The sequence below is a fragment of the Macaca nemestrina genome, chromosome 9 (assembly GCF_043159975.1).
Source record: "Macaca nemestrina isolate mMacNem1 chromosome 9, mMacNem.hap1, whole genome shotgun sequence".
Taxonomy (NCBI): domain Eukaryota; kingdom Metazoa; phylum Chordata; class Mammalia; order Primates; family Cercopithecidae; genus Macaca; species Macaca nemestrina.
The window spans coordinates 63,107,130-63,127,545 of NC_092133.1; the positions used below are offsets into that span (position 1 = coordinate 63,107,130).

At 37.4% G+C, this 20,416-nt stretch overlaps 2 protein-coding genes and 1 long non-coding RNA gene across 23 annotated transcripts in view; 2 read left to right on the top strand and 1 right to left on the bottom strand.

The window, feature by feature from the left end:
* Window positions 1-20,416, bottom strand: part of LOC105466141 (catenin alpha 3) — a 1,883,635-nt gene that overhangs the window by 1,035,580 nt on the left and 827,639 nt on the right. The gene's annotated exons all lie outside the window — the stretch shown is intronic.
* LOC105466138 (leucine rich repeat transmembrane neuronal 3) overlaps window positions 1-20,416 on the top strand; it is a 184,204-nt gene that overhangs the window by 25,131 nt on the left and 138,657 nt on the right. The gene's annotated exons all lie outside the window — the stretch shown is intronic.
* LOC139356010 (uncharacterized) overlaps window positions 1-20,416 on the top strand; it is a 93,874-nt gene that overhangs the window by 22,708 nt on the left and 50,750 nt on the right. The window contains exon 1 of the long non-coding RNA XR_011607357.1: window positions 1-20,416. This exon is cut by the window's left edge and continues 22,708 nt beyond it; it is cut by the window's right edge and continues 40,173 nt beyond it. This is a non-coding gene — a long non-coding RNA (uncharacterized lncRNA).

Here is a 20,416-nt window from a genome sequence, read left to right on the forward strand (position 1 = left end):
ACTGCAATCTCCGCCTCCCAGGCTCAAGCGATTCTCCTTTCTCAGCCTCCTGAGTACCTGGGATTATAAGCGCACGCCACTAGGCCTGGCTAATTTTTTTCACCATGTTGGTCAGGCTGGTCTCAAACTCCTGACCTTGTGATCCGCCCACCTTGGCCTCCCAAAGAGCTGGGATTACAGGCGTGAGCCACCATGCCTGGTCACTTTTTTTTTTTTTTTTTTTTTTTAAGACAGAGTCTCACTCTGTCGCCCAGGCTGGAGTGCTGGAGCAGCATGATCTTGGCTCACTGCAACTTCTGCCTCCCAGGTTTAAGCGATTCTCCTGCCTCAGCCTCCTGAGTAGCTGGGATTATAGGCACGTGCCACCACTCTCGGCTAATTTTTGTATTTTTAGTAGAGACAGGGTTTCACCATGTTAGCCAGGCTGGTCTCGAACTCCTGACCTCAGATGACCCATCTGCCTCTGCCTCCCAAAGGGCTGGGATTACAGGCGTGAGCCTCCGTGCCCAGCCAACACCATATCTTTTAAATGGCTTACTATGTTTGAGGCATTGCAATAATGTGTCCCTTAACGTATTGAATTCTTAGGACAAATCTATGAGATAGGTACTATTTACTCATATTCCAGATAGGGAAACTGAGCCATAGAAATTTTAAGTAATATATTGAAGATCACAGAGATAGGGCAGGAAATGGAATGTGAACCCAAGTCTTTCTTGCTCCTGAATCCAAGTTCTTAACCACGCTATTGGCTTTTGTTCCTCTCCATTAATCCTGAATGTGATTTATTTTTTTCCCAAAAAGGAAACTGGATTACTTGACCTGCTCTTTGTTCAGAATATTTATTTTACCAAGTGAAACATTTAATACTACACTGGAAAGGCATCTAGAAGACAGAAAGTAGAGGTAGGGGATGCATACAAAGATAGGCTCATCTCACCTGGCCTGATGAAGTTGTTTACATTTTTCAGAGAGCCCATCTCCAAGTCTAGCCCTAAAATAACACTGAACCTTCATCTTTAATGGACATAAGACCCTGTCTCAGAACTGTTTAGATAAACAGAGCACATTTCAGGGAGGGAGCTAGTGACGCTGATGAATTGGCTGGCTTTCCTCTCATTCCAGATCCGTGACTTTTAGCAGCTAAGCATAATATGGGAAACAAGTCAATATTTTCCAGCATGCTGGGTCCATTTCCTCCCCCCAATATTTTTAAGCATAAGACAGGTGTAGAAATCACGTCAGCCACCACTGGAGGGGTGTACAGCAGCTGTCAAACCGCCACACAGTGGCAAAAGTCTTTGCTAAGATCCAAAATGAAAAGAATACTCATTGTAATTGAAACTATGCAGGGGACAAAGCTTCCCAGATGCATATAAAAGTTCTGAAGCTTTGAAAAGGGACAGATGTCACTTTTATACTCAAGCTAAGAGCTACTACATTTCATGCTCACGAGGAGGTAAAATCAAATCTTCAGAGACAAAAGACATAAGCAACACATCTGTAGCAGCCAGAAAGTAAATTATTTAAGCTTCAAAGGGCCTTAGAGATGATTCAGGGTATGCCCTTTTGTTTTTCTTTTGATGACATTAGGATATCATATCCATTGGAAAAATTAACTGTGTGCATATTTGTGTGTGTGTGTGTGTGTTTGTGTGCGTGTGTGTGCATGAACGCATACACACATGCATGTGCTTCATGGTTATGTACTACTTAAGCAATATAGGCCATCATAGTAGATAAATCAATTAATGCTAAGTTGACATTGCCACAGTCAGGTAAATTGAGGATCTCTCTGAAAATCCATTTTCCTTTATAACCTGACTTGCAATTATTATGAGTGTATCCATTATTTACAGCCAGGGACTCTTCTGCTTGGTTAGTGCTTATGTCCTACTAGTTGTTAAATATTTTGAAAATTAGCCCTGCTTATAATTTTTTTTTTCTTTTTTTTTTTTGAGACGGAGTCTCGCTCTCTCGCCCAAGCTGGAGAGCAGCGGCGCGATCTCGGCTCACTGCAAGCTCCGCCTCCTGGGTTCACGCCATTCTCCTGCCTCAGCCTCCCGAGTAGCTGGGACTACAGGCGCCCGCCACCGCGCCCGGCTCATTTTTTGTATTTTTAGTAGAGACGGGGTTTCACCGTGGTCTCGATCTCCTGACCTTGTGATCCACCCGCCTCGGCCTCCCAAAGTGCTGGGATTACAGGCGTGAGCCACCGCGCCCGGTCCCCTGCTTATAATTTATTATATAATTTCAACAATTTAAAGATAAGCCTGATACAAAAACAGGTTCTTCCCTGGTTAGTTAAGAGTCAAAAGCCAGCACAGGAGTCATCTAGCCGTTCAGAATGCATGGTATCCTTTGAAATACTTCCACAGAAGACCTCCAGGTAGTTTTCAAAAAACTGGAACTATTAATATGATTCCCACTATGTTCTTTACCTTCCACTGAGGAAAACAGAGTCTACTGAGAAACAACTCTAGTGTACAGAGAAACCAATCAGCAAAAAGAAGTGGAAGTTTCTATTCAGGTCTGACCTCTGTTATCTTAATCATAAACTTGACCCAGTTGAGCCTCGCTGATGGGCTGATAACTTAGTTCTCTCAAGATCTTTCTGACTTTTGTGTAAGCAACATACAAATCAGTCCAGTATATCATTTCTGATATCACAGAAAAGTAATTCTTATGAAGAAGGAAGTCACTAATTGTCTTTGTGTGCCCCCACCAATAATTCAAGTTATTAAAGACAAAAATATTCCCTAGTAAATGCTCCCTGCCAGTTGTCTGAAATGAGAGAGTTGAAAATGAATACATGAATCAAGGAGGTTTATTTTAAGATTTTCCATATTTTGATCAAATGGTGATGATTACATTACATTTTTGTTCTGTACTTTCCCAACAAAGAATAAGTCATACCATCATGTTCTTCCAGAAAGACTCTTTCCTTAAAACAGGCTTACTGGCACACCATAGTTAGTTATGACTCATGGGTTTTTGTTTGTTTCTAAGATAGACAAAAACTTCAAAGATACATTCCCTCATGAAAATAATAAAATAAATAAATATTGCTTAGAGAATTTCATCTGCTTCCTACACAATAATTTTATTCTTGAAACTTAAAATAGATATCATCCAGGTTGTACTTCTGACATGTTTTATGACATGTGGATATTGTCCTCCTAAGATAATATTAGATGATATAGGTTTTATTTTTTAAAAAATTAGCCCAAGGCTTTGTAGGCCAGGACCTACAGACACTCGTCAGCTCAAATCTCAACCAGAAGAGCTGTGTGACCTTGGAAAAATAACCCGTCCATTCTGAACCTTCATTTCCTCTGCTATAAAATCAGGATAATAATAAAATCTATTTCAAAAGGTTGTTAAGACTATCACAGAAGTTTTGAAATACAAAATAATTAGAACAGAGCTGGTGTATAGTAAGTGCTTGCAAATATTAGCTGTAATTTCCATTCTGGATATATACATCATTATCCCTAACTTAAAATGCTGGTCAAAAATAAAATTTACGCCTCTACTAGTCAATAAATCCAGCCTCTCCTAAACATAAGATATTTATTTAAAATAAAGTTTCTAGTATGAAATTTGAAATATATAGATTTTTCTTAATACATTTCAGTATCTGAATTTATAAATTGAGTATAACCATATAGTATTTGACAGACAAATGTGAATCATGTTGTAAACAATATATTTGAAACTTACCTTAAATTTGTTCTATGTCTAGTTAAACTAATTTAAAAATCAAGGTTGCTGCTTCTTGAGTTCCTTTTGCAGAGCTCCTCAGTGACTACAGAGGAGAAACAAAAACCCTTAAAATAGCTAAAATAATGTGAGTGACCACATTCAGGCAAAGGCAAGGCTACCACGTATAGGAGAGCATGTTGTATACTACACAGTCCTGCAAGGTATCATTCACGTGGATTACAATATTAATGCTGACCTCTTAGGGCAAACTGTAGGCACTGGTCATGCCCAGTGGATGAATATAATACATAAAATTAGCTTCAGTTAAAATTATGTCAAATTGTCAACAGAAGGAAAATGAAGTTTTAAGTCAATTGAAAATTATTTTTAGATAAATTTGAATTAAAATTCAATGTGCTAGCAGCCCTCAAAATGTTAACTGATTTCCTGAGAAACTATCACAGCCCAGGTATACCCTTCCTTGGCAGAATTGACTGCTACTTTTTGTTTTTTTAATTGCTGAATTATTCAAGGCCTTCCCACAAAAGGCTGATTATTATAGGCCTTGTGCTAAGAGTAGACAAATTACTGGACTAGATCGAGAGCTGTGGATTCTGGCCTAAGCACTGTCATTGGCTTGTAATGTAATTTTGTGCAGTTTTCTCATATATGAAATGGAAGTAATAAGCCCAGATCTCAATCAGGAAAAGTACCAAGATACTAGATGTAAACATCCTTTGGAAAACATTGGAGTACATTAACATATATAGCATTATCAAAGTCTTTCCAAATTTCTTATCACATAATACATGCTAAACAACAAAATATTAGGAAGACTTCCTCTAACCTCTGAAAAGTAAGAAACTTTTCCTAGATGCCTTTGGTATTTTCTAATCTTACTCTGAGTATTGTTTCCCTGAAAAGATCCATTTATTCTGAGTCATGTACAATATAAGACAGGAAAATGGATGTTATATACATAGATCATCAATACAGAATAGGGAAAAAAAGACAATGATTACTTTGTGGTATCATTATATCATGCCTCTGAATAATATCCATCAATTATTGATTATTCACCATGTACCAAGCCCAGTAGGCACTATAGAAATGATTTCACAATCACCCTATGATGTAGGTGATAAAATACATTCCAAATGACAATGCCAAGTCAGTAAAGTTCATAATCTTGCATGAGAGTATGTATCTAAGAATTTGAGGGAGTCAGAATTTAGGCACATATCTGGTTCCAAAGCCTACATTAATTCCAGTTTTCCTCATTGCCTCTCATAACAGCTGGCACAGAGTAGACACTCAATAAATGTTAGTGGATGAATGGATATGTGGATAGACATATAACTACATGACTTCTGGGAATTAGAATTTATAAGAGCAACACTGAGGCCACCTCGCTAGACTCTGTCACAAATTGGAGATCAGCCTCCATTGTTCTTCCTCTTCTGTAATTTGAAAACCCTAGGTTACAAGAGTTTCTTCGTTGATGGTATAAACATCACCCATTCCCCTAGTATTTCTGCCTCCACAGATGAGGGATTTCATATTCTTGGAGCCCATTGTGTCTCACCTTCATCACCAAGATCTGACGGGGGGGGGGGGGCGGTATCTTTCTCTAGTGACACTACAACATGGCATTTGGAAATTTGCTTAGGCAGAATTTAGTCATTCTGGTCATGCAGTAGTGCCCTGCCAGAAAGGGGTGCTCAAATCTAACTTGCAGAGCCTCTAAGGGAATTCTGCAGAAGCTGATAAAAATATTAAGACCCCAGAGCTGTGGCATTTGGTTTTGCTCTTGTGCATTTTGCAAAGGTACCTGACTGCCCAAGGAAGAACAACCTTCTTGCTTGTTAGCCTTCTTATTTCCTACATGTGGGGGCTGCATCTGCCCAAAGACTTCCTCCTTTTCTAATTAACACAAAGGCAATGGATAGGCCAGTGGCTGTCTGGTGCAACTCTAGGATGTGTTTCAGTAAGCCAGACCCAGCAGATGATTCTCAAGCTTACTAAGGTTTGAAAAACCACCAATAAGAGTTTTGGGAGCAGAGGGGATTCTTCCCAAGGGAAGTGAGAGTAAATTGGGCCTTAATGAGTAGGCATTGCTTGCTATCATGTTAATGTACTGACCCTATAAAACCAACTGATATCCAGAGTTAACTGGCTTGCAGAGTTTGGGCTGAGAATCTTAGGAAGTTATTGTCATCCAGGCAATAAACAATAATTACATTATTTCTACTCCTCAGCAAGGAGGAGGCAAGCTTTGCAGGCAGCTGGTAAGAGCTGTCATTTCCCTCCAGTGAAATGTTCTCTGCAAAAAGTCAATAGTCAAAAGGCATAATGCTGTCATTTCAGAGTGAAATTAAGTCCTCTTATTATTTTTACTTGTTGCTCTGTTTTCCTGCAGAGTAAATCTCAGTACTCTGGCTGTGTTTAAAATGCATCTGTATTTTTCCAAAGTGGTTGCTTAACTGACTTCAACTGAATTTGGCAAATCACACTCTAAGAGAAGCCAGAAAACTGATGCAGTGACAGGCTCAACAGTAACCAATATCCCGTTTAATCCTAACCCTTAGGAGATCAGGCAAGGGCTCCATCCTCCTACAGGACAAAAAGAGTTTAGAAGTTTTTTGAGGAAATTATGTAATAAGCGCACAGCAAAAAGAATGCCTAATGGCTTTGCTTTGGGGAAAGAAAAGTAGTGGTAATAAAACCAAGGAACATAGAAGATAATTCAAAAGGAAAAAGTGGACAAACAGCCATAATGCTACCTAGCTCTGTCTAAATTAAATTCATGACATGTATCTATCACACATTTCCTGACACACCATCTCCTGGTGGGAAACAGAGAATAAACAGGTTATGTGAAGCCTTTAGTGTAATGTTTTCTTTCTTGGTCAACAGGACCAACTTTTTCAAAGATATCTCCCACAGTCTGGCTTCACCAAGTAAATCAAAAGAAGTGAGATGTAATCTTTTATTATCATTTTATCCTAAATTTACTATTTGCTCATTTATTAAAATGAAAGAATACATTTCTTTCACAGTAGAAATGAGAGACAAGTAAAAAATACTTTAGAAGAAATATATCCAGAATATGTGTGTGTGTGTGTGTGTGTGTGTGTGTGTGTGTGTGTGTGTGTGTGTGTGTATGATCCTGAAGGAAGATTACAAAGTTTTCTTATAGTCTTGGGCATAGTGGGAAGGATGTTAGAATAGGGTAAAGAGTCCTGGGTCCCAGTCCCATCACTGGTGCTTACCAGAGCTGTGCCAGTCTGGATTCTGTCAGGAAACAGATGACACACTCAAAAGGAGTGACTCAAGAAAGTTAATCCAGCAAACCTTTGCAAAAATGTAGGCAGACTTAGGGGGAGCTGGCAAGGATGGTGAAACACGAGGAGAGCATCAGCAGGATGCCACCACCATCCTAAGGCAGAAGACAAGGGAGAAAATTTGCTAGAACTGCTGAAAAGTGTGCTTAGAAGAGATGGTCGCCAGCATTGCAGCCACTACTAAACTAGGCATGGAGGGAGCCAGATAAATTAGAGTTCTCCTTTCTCTCTCCTTCTGCCACCTGGACTTATGCATATGAACTCTACATATGGCCAAATGCAACCAGAAGCAGTAAGAGAACCCTCTGAAGCATTTCATAAAGGTGAGCCTCTGTGGCCTGGAGCAGGGTACAGAGGAAGGGTACATAGAACTAGAGGGGCCAAAAGCAGTTATTGAACACACAAACTATGCAATTTTGATCATTTATCCTTGCTGACCTTCAGTACCAGCTTCCAGAACATTAAGAATCTGAGCCAGATAGTCTCAGAAGTTTAACCCATCTCTAGTATCATTTGTAAATATTGAATAATAGAGAAAGGAAGAAAATAAATACTCTAATTGACCCAACTGATTTATTTAAAACAGGCAGATTTAGCAACTTAGCATTTACTGGTTAACAAACCACAGGACTTTTTTTCCTCCACCTGCTTTCTTGTAAAAAACAAAAAACAAAAACAAAAACAAAAAAAACTAAAGGTTATTTAGAAAACCTCTTGAAAGCTATTAATAGAAAGCAGATTTAAACTCAGTCTCTAAAAGGCTTAACTTTGTGTACTATAGTTCTGCCCTTGTAGAAAAATTAAAAAAAAGCTTTTTTTAAAAAAAAAATGGCATATAGCTCAGATTATTAGCTATCTCTTCGTCACAAATGTGCAGCTGGGTTCAGAATTTGCATGTTTCCCAGGCAAAAGAAGTCAATAAGCAAGTAAGCGAATCCTGCCATTTTATTAAATACTTACAGAAAACAAAAGCAAAGCAAGCTTTCACTCAGCCGGAAACAGAACATAATCCCCGGAGCCAATAACACATGTTAAAATTCCAGCACCAGAGCCAAATTTGACAAAGGAACTCTCTCTATCCTACTACTCCTGGGGCAAACTATCCTAATTTTGATTCTCACACTCTTGCATTTTGAGATCCTCCAAACATGGCTGTTCAAAGAAGAAAGAAGGGAATTAAAATGGGGAGAGCTAAGGTTTGAGGTTTAAAATGCACTTTCAAGATACATGATAAATGGGAGGTTCATGTAAGCTCCCTTTATAGGTCAGATATCATTTAACTTGTCCAGGCAGTTATGCTTCTGTTTGGACATAGGGACAGAGAGTGTAAATGAATTATCTCCTCCCCACAGCCTTGCTACAGACCCTTCTCTCTTAATTATACACATCCCTATTGCACAGGTCCTGCCAAGCACTGGTATCCACAGGGTAGATGTTGAAAAAAAGTGATAATTACCCACTTCAGTCTGCTGCTATTTTACACCCTCAGACTCAGGGCAAAAGCTTACAGCAGAAGTTGGCTTAGTGTCCTAATGCAGTAGATTCAACTTTTTGACAATCTTTTATTCTTTTCAAAACCTCTTCCTCTCTACAGAATTTCATGTTCTCAAATCTTCAGTGATAATGGTAGCATTCTCAGGGAAAACTTCCAGAGCATCCAACTGCCTGGCTTGATGATCGGGGAACTCTTTGAGCTAGAAACCAAGACAGGATTTCTATTTTTATTCCTGTTTCAATCCTCATGCCCAATAAAAATAATGGGATGTTTCTTTAAATCATTTATGTTATTAAGAGGAGTCAGGATTATCATTCTTTCCACTTCTGCAGCAGTTGGGCCAAGAGAACAAAAACATGCAAAAGTTGAGAGTTCTAACTCTAATATGCAAAGGTTGAGAGTCCCCTGAGTTCTAAGGGCTTTGCCCCTGGTTATTTCCATGAGCTTGGGAAAGAGAATTAACCTCTCTGGGAAATCTGGAAAATGAAGCAGTGAAAGTAGATGATTTCTACAACTACTTTCAGGTCTAACTTTCCACAACCTCATTTGTGCCAATGCCCCCATTCTACTCTTAGTGCAACTGAACTTACTTGTCCCTCATTGTAATCTCTAATTTCTTGAGCTCATCCTAATTTCTTAGCACACCTTTCTTTCCTTTCCTAGCTTTAATTTTCTATCTATCCTACCAGAAGCTCAAAAGTAAGAAACTTTGGTGACACAAACTGCTATCTTTCTTTTCTCTTTCTTAGCCCCATCTTCTTCTACCAAAGTCGTTTGGCAAAGTCTCCAATCTCAAGACTCCCCCCACATCTATACTCCTATGTCTAAGTTTCTAAGCATGACTTGGCAACATCTCAAACAACAGATCCTGCTACAAGGCTAGTCTGTACTGAGTTTATAATTGTTTCCTTTCAGAAGTCTCTTCAAGCCAGGTATGTAAGTTTCCCGTATTGACCCTCATAGCTATTTGAAACATTTTTTTTTCATCTCTAGCAGACTCCCTAAAAATATTTCTTTCTCTCCTCTTTCCCCAAGCTCTCTGCCTTATCTCTCTGCAGATAACTTTATTTTTCATAAAGCGATTATAATAAAACCATTTTCACAATGAAAATGTGTAGAATTTAAAATACAGCAGTTTATTTCTAGTTCAATTACGTTAACATAAAAAATGATCACAAATCTCCTACAAAAATCATGGAGCATTTTTGCATTTCTATATCACTTCCAAGTCAGCTTCATTTTGATTTATAAGCTTGACTACAGAGCTAGCTGTCAAACCAGATGTTGTATAGAAAATACCAGCTAAGTCTGATTGAATTTTTCAATTTGCCTCATTTGAAACCCTACAGCAAAACAGAAGTAGTTAAGAACTTCAAAAAGTTTTAGAGAACTAATTACTAATTACAATGATCTTTTCTCAGATAATATGTAGCATGAAAATACAAGTTAATTATTCATAAATGACTACAAGAGAAAAACAGAAGGCATTTGTTAATTGAATCAAATATTGTGAACATATTCCATCTTTGACATTCTGAAAGTTATTGGAAGGTTCATTTAAATTTGCAAGCATCTCCTCATAGCATAATATTCCAAAATAAAATTTTAAGGGGGAAATACAGAACACAACAGAATCGTATAGGATCTATGGTGGATAGTAACTTCAGTTTTAATTCCACTTTGTGGGTGCCCTTAGTAAAGTGGGGAGGGTAGGTTTAAGAATAGTGACAGTGTTGATAAAGGATAGAAGGAGATGGAGAGGATCTATAGAAATCTTGAGAGTGACCGTAAAACTAGTAGTCTTTTGCTAAGGACTACTAGTTAATCACAAGGATCCTTTCTGAGAACAATGTTTTTAAATGCATAAATGAAAATATAGGACTGTAACTTCAATTAACTTGACATAGTTATCACAATATTAAAAACACAAATTAGTGATACAGTAATATGTATGCTAATTCATAAAATGTTCAATAGCAAGGTCTTCTAGCAAGTCTAGAAACTGCCATCATGTCAAAAAAAGCGATGAACATAAAAATTATCTTTAAAGCTAGCTATAATACCTTTAGTCTATTATGATAATATTTGTTATTTCTATCGTTGTGTATTCTCTCTGATCTCCAGTTCATCTCATTCTCTCTCTAACTCACTCCAAAAGTTTTGCTCCACAATTCTGCCAAAAGTGCTCCCCTTAAGGCCATCAACAAACTCCACATTGCTCAGTCTAATGTCAGTTCTCCACCCTCCTCTTACTTGAACTGTCAGCACTATTTAACACAGTTGATCACATTCTCCTTCTTAACCTACCATCTTCATTACATTCAAGCATGCCACTCACTGGTGATTTTCTTCTGACCTCACTGGGACTCTCTTGTGAAGTTCTCTTTTCCATTTCATCTTACTAACCCCTTAATGTTGGGGTGTCCCAGGTTAGTCTTTGAACCTTCTCTTTTGTGTATAAATTTACTCCTTTAGTGATTTCATCAATACTATTGATACAGATAAATGAAGATGACTCTGGATTTTTATCCATAGCCTTGACCTCTCCCCTGAATTCTAGATTTATATATCCTATTATCTATACAATATTTGCATATATTACGTTTGAAATGTCTATTACTCCTCAAGGCATAATAGACATTTCAAACTTAATACATGCAAAGTGATTATCCTAATCTTCACCTCTACTCTCTCCCCACTAAATCTTTTCCTCCTCTAATATTCTCCAGTCCATTTAATAGTATATGGAGGCCAAATGTTTGAAGTCATTCTTGATGCTTTTCCTTCTCTCTCAAAGCCACTTCCAACTCATCACTAGATTCTATGATTAGAAGACTCCATGCTCTAAATATAACTTGAGTCTCTCATTTTACCAACCGTATTACACCACTCTGGTTTAAGCCACCATTATTTCTGTCTTGGTTTATTGAAGTAAGGCTTCCACCTTCACGTCATCTCAAAATGTGGGCTAGAGTGATCATTTAAAACATAACTCATGGCAGTCACTTTCCTGTTCAAAATCCTCTAATGGCTTCCCCCATTTCCTCATCATGAAAGGCAAAGTAATTACAATGCCTCAAGGCCTAACAGAATTTCATACAATGTACATTTTCTCACTGACCTTATCACCCACTAGTCTCTCTTTGGCTTATTACAGGAGGAGAACTTCCTCATGGTCTCCATACATGCACTCCTTCTGCCTACAATACTCTCTCCCCAAATGTCAGCCTCCTTGCCTCCTCTAAGTTTTTTTTTTTGTTTTGTCTTTTTGTTTTTGTTTTTGTTTTTGAGATGGAGTCTGACTCTGTTGCCAGGCTGGAGTGCAGTGGTGTGATCTCTGCTCACTGCAATCTCCATCTCCCGGGTTCAAGTGATTCTCCTGCCTCAGCCTCCTGAGTAGCTGGGATTACAGGCACATGCCACCACACCCAGCTAATTTTTATTCCATTTTTAGTACATATGGGGTTTCACCATGTTGGCCAGGGTGTCTCGATCTCCTGATCTCGTGATCTGCCTGCCTTGACCTCCCAAACTGCTCTTGCTCTTCTCTGGCATAATGAAGCATCTCTTTGTGGATGCACTGTCCCATGTGGTTGTCAGCCACTAGTTAGTTTTTACAGTATATCTATAGCAAATACTGTAAGCACTAGCTTTGTTTTCGTTTCAAGCATCACATTTAAAATAATTTTGGTTAATTTACAGAGTGTGATATGATTTTGGCAAATAGAAGTATGTGTGAGTTTTACCGCAATGGATAAATGTGATAGACTTCCCGGAAGATGAGATTCCAAAGAACCCCTTCATTCATTCATTCATTCATTCAGTCAGTCAGTCAGTCAGTTGACAACTACTTATTGGATTCCTGCCTTATGCCAGACACTGCAGAGAGATCTGTGAACATACCAGACAAAAATCTCAGCCTTTATGGGATGTATTGTTGGGCAAGACAGATAAACAAATGAGTGCTGGGAGGCATGAGCCACCGTGCCTGGCCCACCTCCTCTAAGTCTTTATTCAAATGTCCCTTCAGTAAGGCCTTCATGATACCCCCTACTTAAAATGGCTTTTAAAATTTCTTCTCCTGGCCGGGCGCGGTGGCTCAAGCCTGTAATCCCAGCACTTTGGGAGGCCGAGGCGGGCGGATCACAAGGTCAGGAGATCGAGACCACAGTGAAACCCCGTCTCTACTAAAAATACAAAAAATTAGCCGGGCGCGGTGGCGGGCGCCTGTAGTCCTAGCTACTCAGGAGGCTGAGGCAGGAGAATGGCGTGAACCCAGGAGGCGGAGCTTGCAGTGAGCCGAGATCGCGCCACTGCACTCCAACCTGGGCAACAGTGTGAGACTCCGTCTCAAAAAAAAAAAAAAAAAAAAAAAAAAAAAAAAAAAATTTCTTCTCCTTGTTTTATTGTTCTCCAACGCAATTATTGCCATATAATATAGTACTTATTTTATTCATTTGTTTATCTGTCTTGCCCAACAATACATCCCATAAAGGCTGAGATTTTTGTCTAGTATGTTCACAGATCTCTCCGCAGTGTCTGGCATAAGGCAGGAATTCAATAAGTAGTTGTCGACTGACTGACTGAATGAATGAATGAATGAATGAATGAATGAATGAAGGGGTTCTTTGGAATCTCATCTTCTGGGAAGTCTATCACATTTATCCATTGCAGTAAAACTCACACATACTTCTTTTTTTTTTTTTTAATTTATTTATTATTATTGTACTTTAAGTTGTAGGGTACATGTGCATAACGTGCAGGTTTGTTACATATGTATACTTGTGCCATGTTGGTGTGCTGCACCCATCAACTCATCATTTACATCAGATACTTCTATTTGCCAAAATCATATGACACTCTGTAAATTAACCAAAATTATTTTAAATGTGATGCTTGAAATAAAACAAAGCTAGTGCTTACAATATTTGCTATAGATATACTGTAAAAACTAACTAGTGTCTGACAACCACATGGGACAGTGCATCCACAAAGAGATGCTTCATTATGCCAGGGAAGAGCAAGCACTTTGACACAAACAGACTTAGCTTTGAACTCCACCTCTGCAACTTGTGAGCTGTGTAGCACTGGGAAATTATTTACCTCTAGAAGTTTCAGTTATTTGTTTGTAGTATGGAAAATGTGATTATATGATTAATGCATCTTAAATGAAATTATATGCACAGAGTTCCTAGGCACTTGAAAAAGATGTTCCTTTCATTATTCCTCTTGACAAGCCGATTACTTTCCAAGTAGATGTGAGCAAATAATAGTGTACTTAAAAATGGTCAAACAAATATAAGAACAGGATTGGAAAGAGTGTGATCAGATGAACTGTCAGTCAGCTGCGGTGGTAGTTTGGGTAGAGAGGTTTACTGGGTTCACCCTAACCCTGGCAGTTCCCACAAAAGTGATATTTAGATCCCTTTTCAGGGTAAGGTATAGACGGCATCTAGAAAACAGGTCCCAAAATAGAAGGAGACCAAGACTCTATTCATGAGAAAGAGCAGGGTGAGACATTATCATCTGAAATGGAAAGTGACAAAGCTGAGCAGAATTTGGGCTAGAAATTTTCATTGCCCCATTCTCAAGGATTTGTGGTTTTTATCAGTGCATAGACATCAATTTTTTTTTTTTTTTTTTTTTTTTTTTTTTTTTTTTTATAGATGGAGTCTCGCTCTGTCTCCAGGCTGGAGTACAGTGGTGCAATCTCGGTTCACTGCAACCTACAACTCCCGGGTTCAAGCAAGCAATTCTCTCTCAGCCTCCCGAGTGCCTGGGTTTACAGGCACGCACCACCATGCCCAGCTAATTTTTGTATTTTATTTTTAGTAGCGATGGAGTTTCACCATGTTGACCAGGATGGTCTCAATCTCCTGACCTCATGATCCACCCACCTCAGCCTCTCAAAGTGCTGGGATTACAGGCATGAGCCACTGCACCCAGCCAGACATCAATTTCTGTCCACAGTAACTTTGTAGGAAGAACTTTGTCACACTGCTTTGGAATTCAGCACAAACATTCTTCTCTTTCCTTAGACATTTAAAGTATGAGAATTCTACATTGAAGAACAGGTCTTTTTTTTTTTTTCTGCATTTCAATCTAGATGTTTAAACTCGTAGGGAAGATAGACTCAGAAGCAGTGTGCTTTTTCATACATCACTCTACCTTGTTTCTCTCATACTTTAAAATTATATATATTTTTAAACTGGCACAAAAGTATTGTCTTGGGAGAGGGCAAGAAAATAGATAAAATGTTCATCAGCTGATAGCAATTGTAAATATTCATAAATTAGGGACCAGGATTCCTATTTCCTAAGGAATGTGCTCAGTCTGGGAGAAACCTCACTTTAGACCCAGTGGGGCTCTTGGGCACTTTCATCATTACACTTAAATATTAAATGTGTCTGTCAGGTGATGGTTGATTCACTTCGGAGGAACTGACCCCTTTGATGACCATCACAGGACTGAGTCACCAATTATCCCTATAGCCTGCACTTGGTTTTCTTCTCTTATAGAATTTCATGATCCTTCCCTAAAACTGATACGGCAGCACGGGAGTAGGAGGGAAAAGGGAGGAGATAAAGCAGATGAGATGTAGACCGCAAACCCATCCAGCTTTGCAAGGGCTGAGCTTCACCGCTCACAGAAAAGTCAAGTTCAAGTCACAGCTCAAAATTAAACCTGACTAATGTAAAAAACCTGTGTTTAGAAACATTTTACACAAAGGTTACATTTTGGAATAATAGAAAATTTAAAGCTATCAAAAAGCAATAAAATAAGATGAATTCTGCAATAAGATTGCCACATTCCACTCTTGAATTAAAGCAAACAAACAAATATTTCCCTTCTAAAACTTCCTGCCTTCACTCTGCTGGCTTCCACTCTGTGAGGGTCAACCATGGGTCAAGCCCTGTTCTTTGTCACATGCCAAAAAAGACAGCTGGGAACCATGGTGCGAGGCAGACAATGCCCTGGATTTAGGTACTAGTCTCCTCTGGGTTGTGTTTAAAAAGCTGTTCTTTGTTGTTATTGTTGTTGTTGTTGTTGTTTTTGGTTGGGCGTGGTGGTTCATGCCTGTAATCTCAACACTTTGGGAGGCCAAGGTGGGTGGATCATGAGGTCAAGAGATCGAGACCATCTTGGCCAACATGGTGAAACCCTGTCTCTACTAAAAATACAAAAATTAGCCGGGCGTGGTGGCGCGTGCCTGTAATCCCAGCTACGTGGGAGGCTGAGGCAGGGGAATCGCTTGAACCGAGGAGGTGGAGGTTGCAGTGAGCTGAGATTGCACCACTGCACTCCAGCCTGATGACAGAGTGAGACTCCGTCTCAAAACAAAACAAAAAACAAAAAAACAGTTCCCAAAATGTCTAATGAACTTCCATGTAGAGAAAAGGGTTATTGGTTGTCCCAAAGCAAAACTGTAACAAAGCCGTTCCCTGAATTTTTCTCTCTTCCTTCCATCTTTTATTTCTTTGCTCAGTCAAAGGCTGCGTATGTTTCAAAGGATACTTGATACAGGAGGGCAGAACAGTACTTTCAGCATGCAGATTTTTTTTCTATGTTAAGTGAAAATAACAATTTCATGAAATGTGCCTTCTTATGGTTATAAAACAATTTTGAGAGAAATCCATCCTCCTTGGCAATTTCCAAAGCCTGTTGTTTGCTCTGTAAGCACTGTATAAGTCTGGAGAGGGGACTGAAATTAATATAGCTCAGTACTGTAAAGGTAGAGTATAGAACTGTAGTCAGGACTTAAGATTTGAGTCTTTTGTTTCCTTCACTTTGACGTATTACTTGAGAGGCCTGTAGCTCAGTTTCCTAATTTGTAAAATTGGGATAGCAATAGTTATTATTTTATAGTGCCGTTTTGAGAAATAGTGAAGCTTCTGACAGAAGACTACAATAAATGTTACATATTTTAACCATTGGCATTAGTAAATGAAAACAATTTTCCCTATTTTCGTCAGAATTTAGGAAAAATAAGTTCCTTTTAAATTATGTGTAGCCAATTTAATTAATCTTTTAAGTAAACAAATCTTTTTCTCATTTTTGATGTACAGAATTTTAGCATCATCTAACTAATCTTAAAAGACTTTGTATAATGAAATGAAAAGTTAATTTATTTGATGTCATTACTTTTAAAAATAACCAAATGTCATATAATTATTTATTGTTTTAAAGAATTAACATGCAGCTGGGTTAACTCGGCTATGTAATATATTTTTTTTTTCAGGAAATACCTTTCAGATTATTCAAAGAAATAGCTAAAAATGAGCTATCAGAATCAAAGAAGCTTTTTAACATAGCCAGCTGTGGGTCAGTTTTAGTGTTAAAAATTTAATAGATCATACACCTAATTTACCGAGAGGGAAGCAGGGGTTACAATTAACCAAAAAAGATGTTCTTCTACAAACATTCACATAAGAATAAAAACCACAAGTTTTGGGGTGATCACTGATAGGCAAACCATATTTAGAACTTAGCAGGGTTCTAAATATGTGAAAAAAAAATAAATATGGAAAAAAACCAACATGAATCAGTGTGCTCTCACATCTCCACATCGCTGTGTTACCCAACACAGAACTATAGCTTATTTAAGACATGTTTAGTAGCTTTTCCTATACTTTACTGAATTCATTCCCCGTTTCATATTCAACTAAATGGGAGAATTAGAAGAGAACTTTTTTGTATTTGGATATCATGGCCTATCTTACATTTTATATTTGCTACTGCAATTTTCTTAAAATATAAGTTCATAGAGCAAAAAGAAATATTAAGTATAACATAGAACCTGGTACCACTGTAAGCAGTTGATTATTAACACTCTATTAGAAACGCTGATAGTTCTGGCTAATGAAACAATGGTTATAGCACAAAATAGATTATTTTTCTGGAAATGTGAGATTTTTCTTATGTGTACATGCACATACATGTATACATTAGCCTTAACATAAACCATGACCTTCCATTTGTTAACAAAACATTGTCTTATATAACACCAGGTCATCTGCTAGTGGATAGATATAGATATAGGTATAGATAGATATACAAATGGATATAGATATAGACAGATATATAGATATATATGTAGATACATGTAGATATACATATATGTACATATGTGTGTATATACATATATATATACACACATGAATATATATACACACATAGTATGCATATGAATTACAATGAATTAATCAATAATGGTCCCATCTGGTTAACTGCGTTGGAAAATGACATCTTTCCCTCAGCACTACAAGATTTCAACCACTACTTGCATCTGCACCCTCTACACACCTTTAAGCAGTATACCGATGATACAACCCTATGAGGCAGGACTATGTAAAACAGTCCATTAAAATAATTTTCCCAGATCAAATAAAAACTGACACATTTTCTAACATTTATTGAGAATTTTTAAAAATGAAGATTCTAAAAATGAAGTCTTGAGAATATTCTGAGGTGTGAAACATAAAGATAAGAGTGCCAGTGAGACAAATAATCTGTTTAGTAGATTTAAATTATCATTACGTTTCACAAAATCCTGTTAAAAAATAATATACCCCCTCGAAAGGTTCAATTCTACAACAATGAGTAGTTAATAGGTTCTTAGAAGGGAGGAAGTCATTGTACTATTCAATAGTAATAAAATTTAGGATTCAGTGTGTTTCAGACATTTAGAAATGCTTTTTGATGAATGGGTTTTTTAACAGCTACTGAATTCGATTTGTTCTCTTTATATAAAAGTGTAAGTCTATACTAAAGGCAAAGAAATTTATACTCTGATCATGAAGTTACCACTTGGAAGCAGTCCTTTGCCCCATGACTGCTGAGCTTGAAAGATCCAATCTGTTTCTAGAAAAAACCTGCCAACAAAATCCACGGAATTTATTAGAATTACTCTAGATCAAAATACCATCTCTACCGTCATCAAATAAGAGTATGTTGCTGGCTGTGGATTTTGGTATAGTTTTAATTTTTTAAAACAGTTTCCAAAACAATACCAAGAGGCAGTTTGATTCTACAGTATGGCAAGTAAGGAATATCAGACACTGTTTTAGAGTATATATAGAAATGAATATGATATATCTATATATATGATACATTGAAAATAGATATATATACATATTAGTTTGACATTAAGGGAAAGAACTAAGAAAAAGAGACAAAATGAATATAAACTAGAGAAAATGCAATTCCAGAACCACATTTAGGAAAGACAAAATGAAGAATATGGATATGAAGAAAGTTGATACATCTGAAAAAAAACGTGGTTAGAAGCGATATTGGATTCAGGAGTTTCCGCAAACAAAAAGGTTGTCTCCTCAGTGCCTAAAATAGCACCTAACACAGAAAAGGCAATACATATTAATTAAAAGAAGAATAAATAAGTGACTATGAAACTGGGTATACAGCACCATATTGAGTCTAAAAGTTTATTTTTAATAGGTTAAATTTAAATAAATATTTTTGGCTGAGCATAGTGGCTCACACCTGTAATCCCAGCACTTTGGGAGGCCAAAGTGGGCAGATCACTTGAGGTCAGGAGTTTAAGACGAGTGTGGCCAACATGGTGAAACCCTATCTCTACTAAAAATACAAAAATTAGCAAGGTGTGGTGGCATGTGCCTGTAATCCTAGCCACTGGGGAGACTGAGGCAGGAGAATATCTTGAACCCAGGAAGTGGAGGTTCCAGTGAGCTGAGAACACACTACTGCACTCCAGCCTGGGCAACAGAGTGAGACACCATCTCAAAATAAACAAATAAATAAATATTGTTATATATATTATATATAAAAATATATATATATTTACTTTGTGAGCTATTTATTTTAAAATAACATCCATCGCTTTATTTTCTGACTGCAAAAGCAAATATAACCATTGCCGAATATTTTAAAAAATCAAGTATTATAAGAAAATGTAACATAACATTAATAGACAGATAAAACCACCAGCAAACATTCATACATCTATGCACAGGCAATGATATTTACAAATGTGAAATGATACTGTATATCAATTTTATGTCTTATTTTTATAACTTATCATTACATTGTGAGCATTTCCATGTCATTAAAACTTCTTCAAAATCATGAGTTTTAATCACTTCATATTGTTCCATAAAATGAATGTGCAATAATTGAATTATTATGCTATTGATGCACATTTGAATAATGTATAATACAAAAAAGTTGGGGAGAAAATTTTAAGCAGCTTTATCCATAAAATTTGGATGGTATCTTGGATTATTTCCTCGGGATACATTTTTATATGCCAAATTGATGCATCCAAAGGACAGATTTAGCATTTTTGATCCATAACGCCACACTGTTTTCATGATAATTTGTATTGTAACTGCTCCCAGTGGTTATGAAGATTTTTATTCCATGATACTTCGAACTAGAAATTTTAGATCTCTTTTACAATTTGATAGGTCAAAGCTGATAGAATTCAAACTTGATTGCTGGTGAGATTGAATGTATTTTTATTGTTTATTAACTATTTGTATTTCTTTCATGTAAGCTGTCTCACATTAGAGGAGAAAAGCTGCCTCTCACAACATTCATAAGGCTTCCTGACCCTAGAGACCCTCTATATTTCCACACCATGCATAGCATCTGTAACTCCTATCAGAAACATCTTAGTGAAACAGCATGAAAGTTTATGAACCTCAAGATTACTACATGAACATGACAGTAACAATACTGACCTAACTCAAAGATTTCTCCCGCAGTATTAATTACGAAATACTATAAGGCTAGAACTGACTTGGAGTCGAGGCTACTTCCATAGGTTTAATGAGTGGCACCTATCTCAACAACTGCAAAATCATTGTTACCTGTAATAATTCCCTGGGGCACT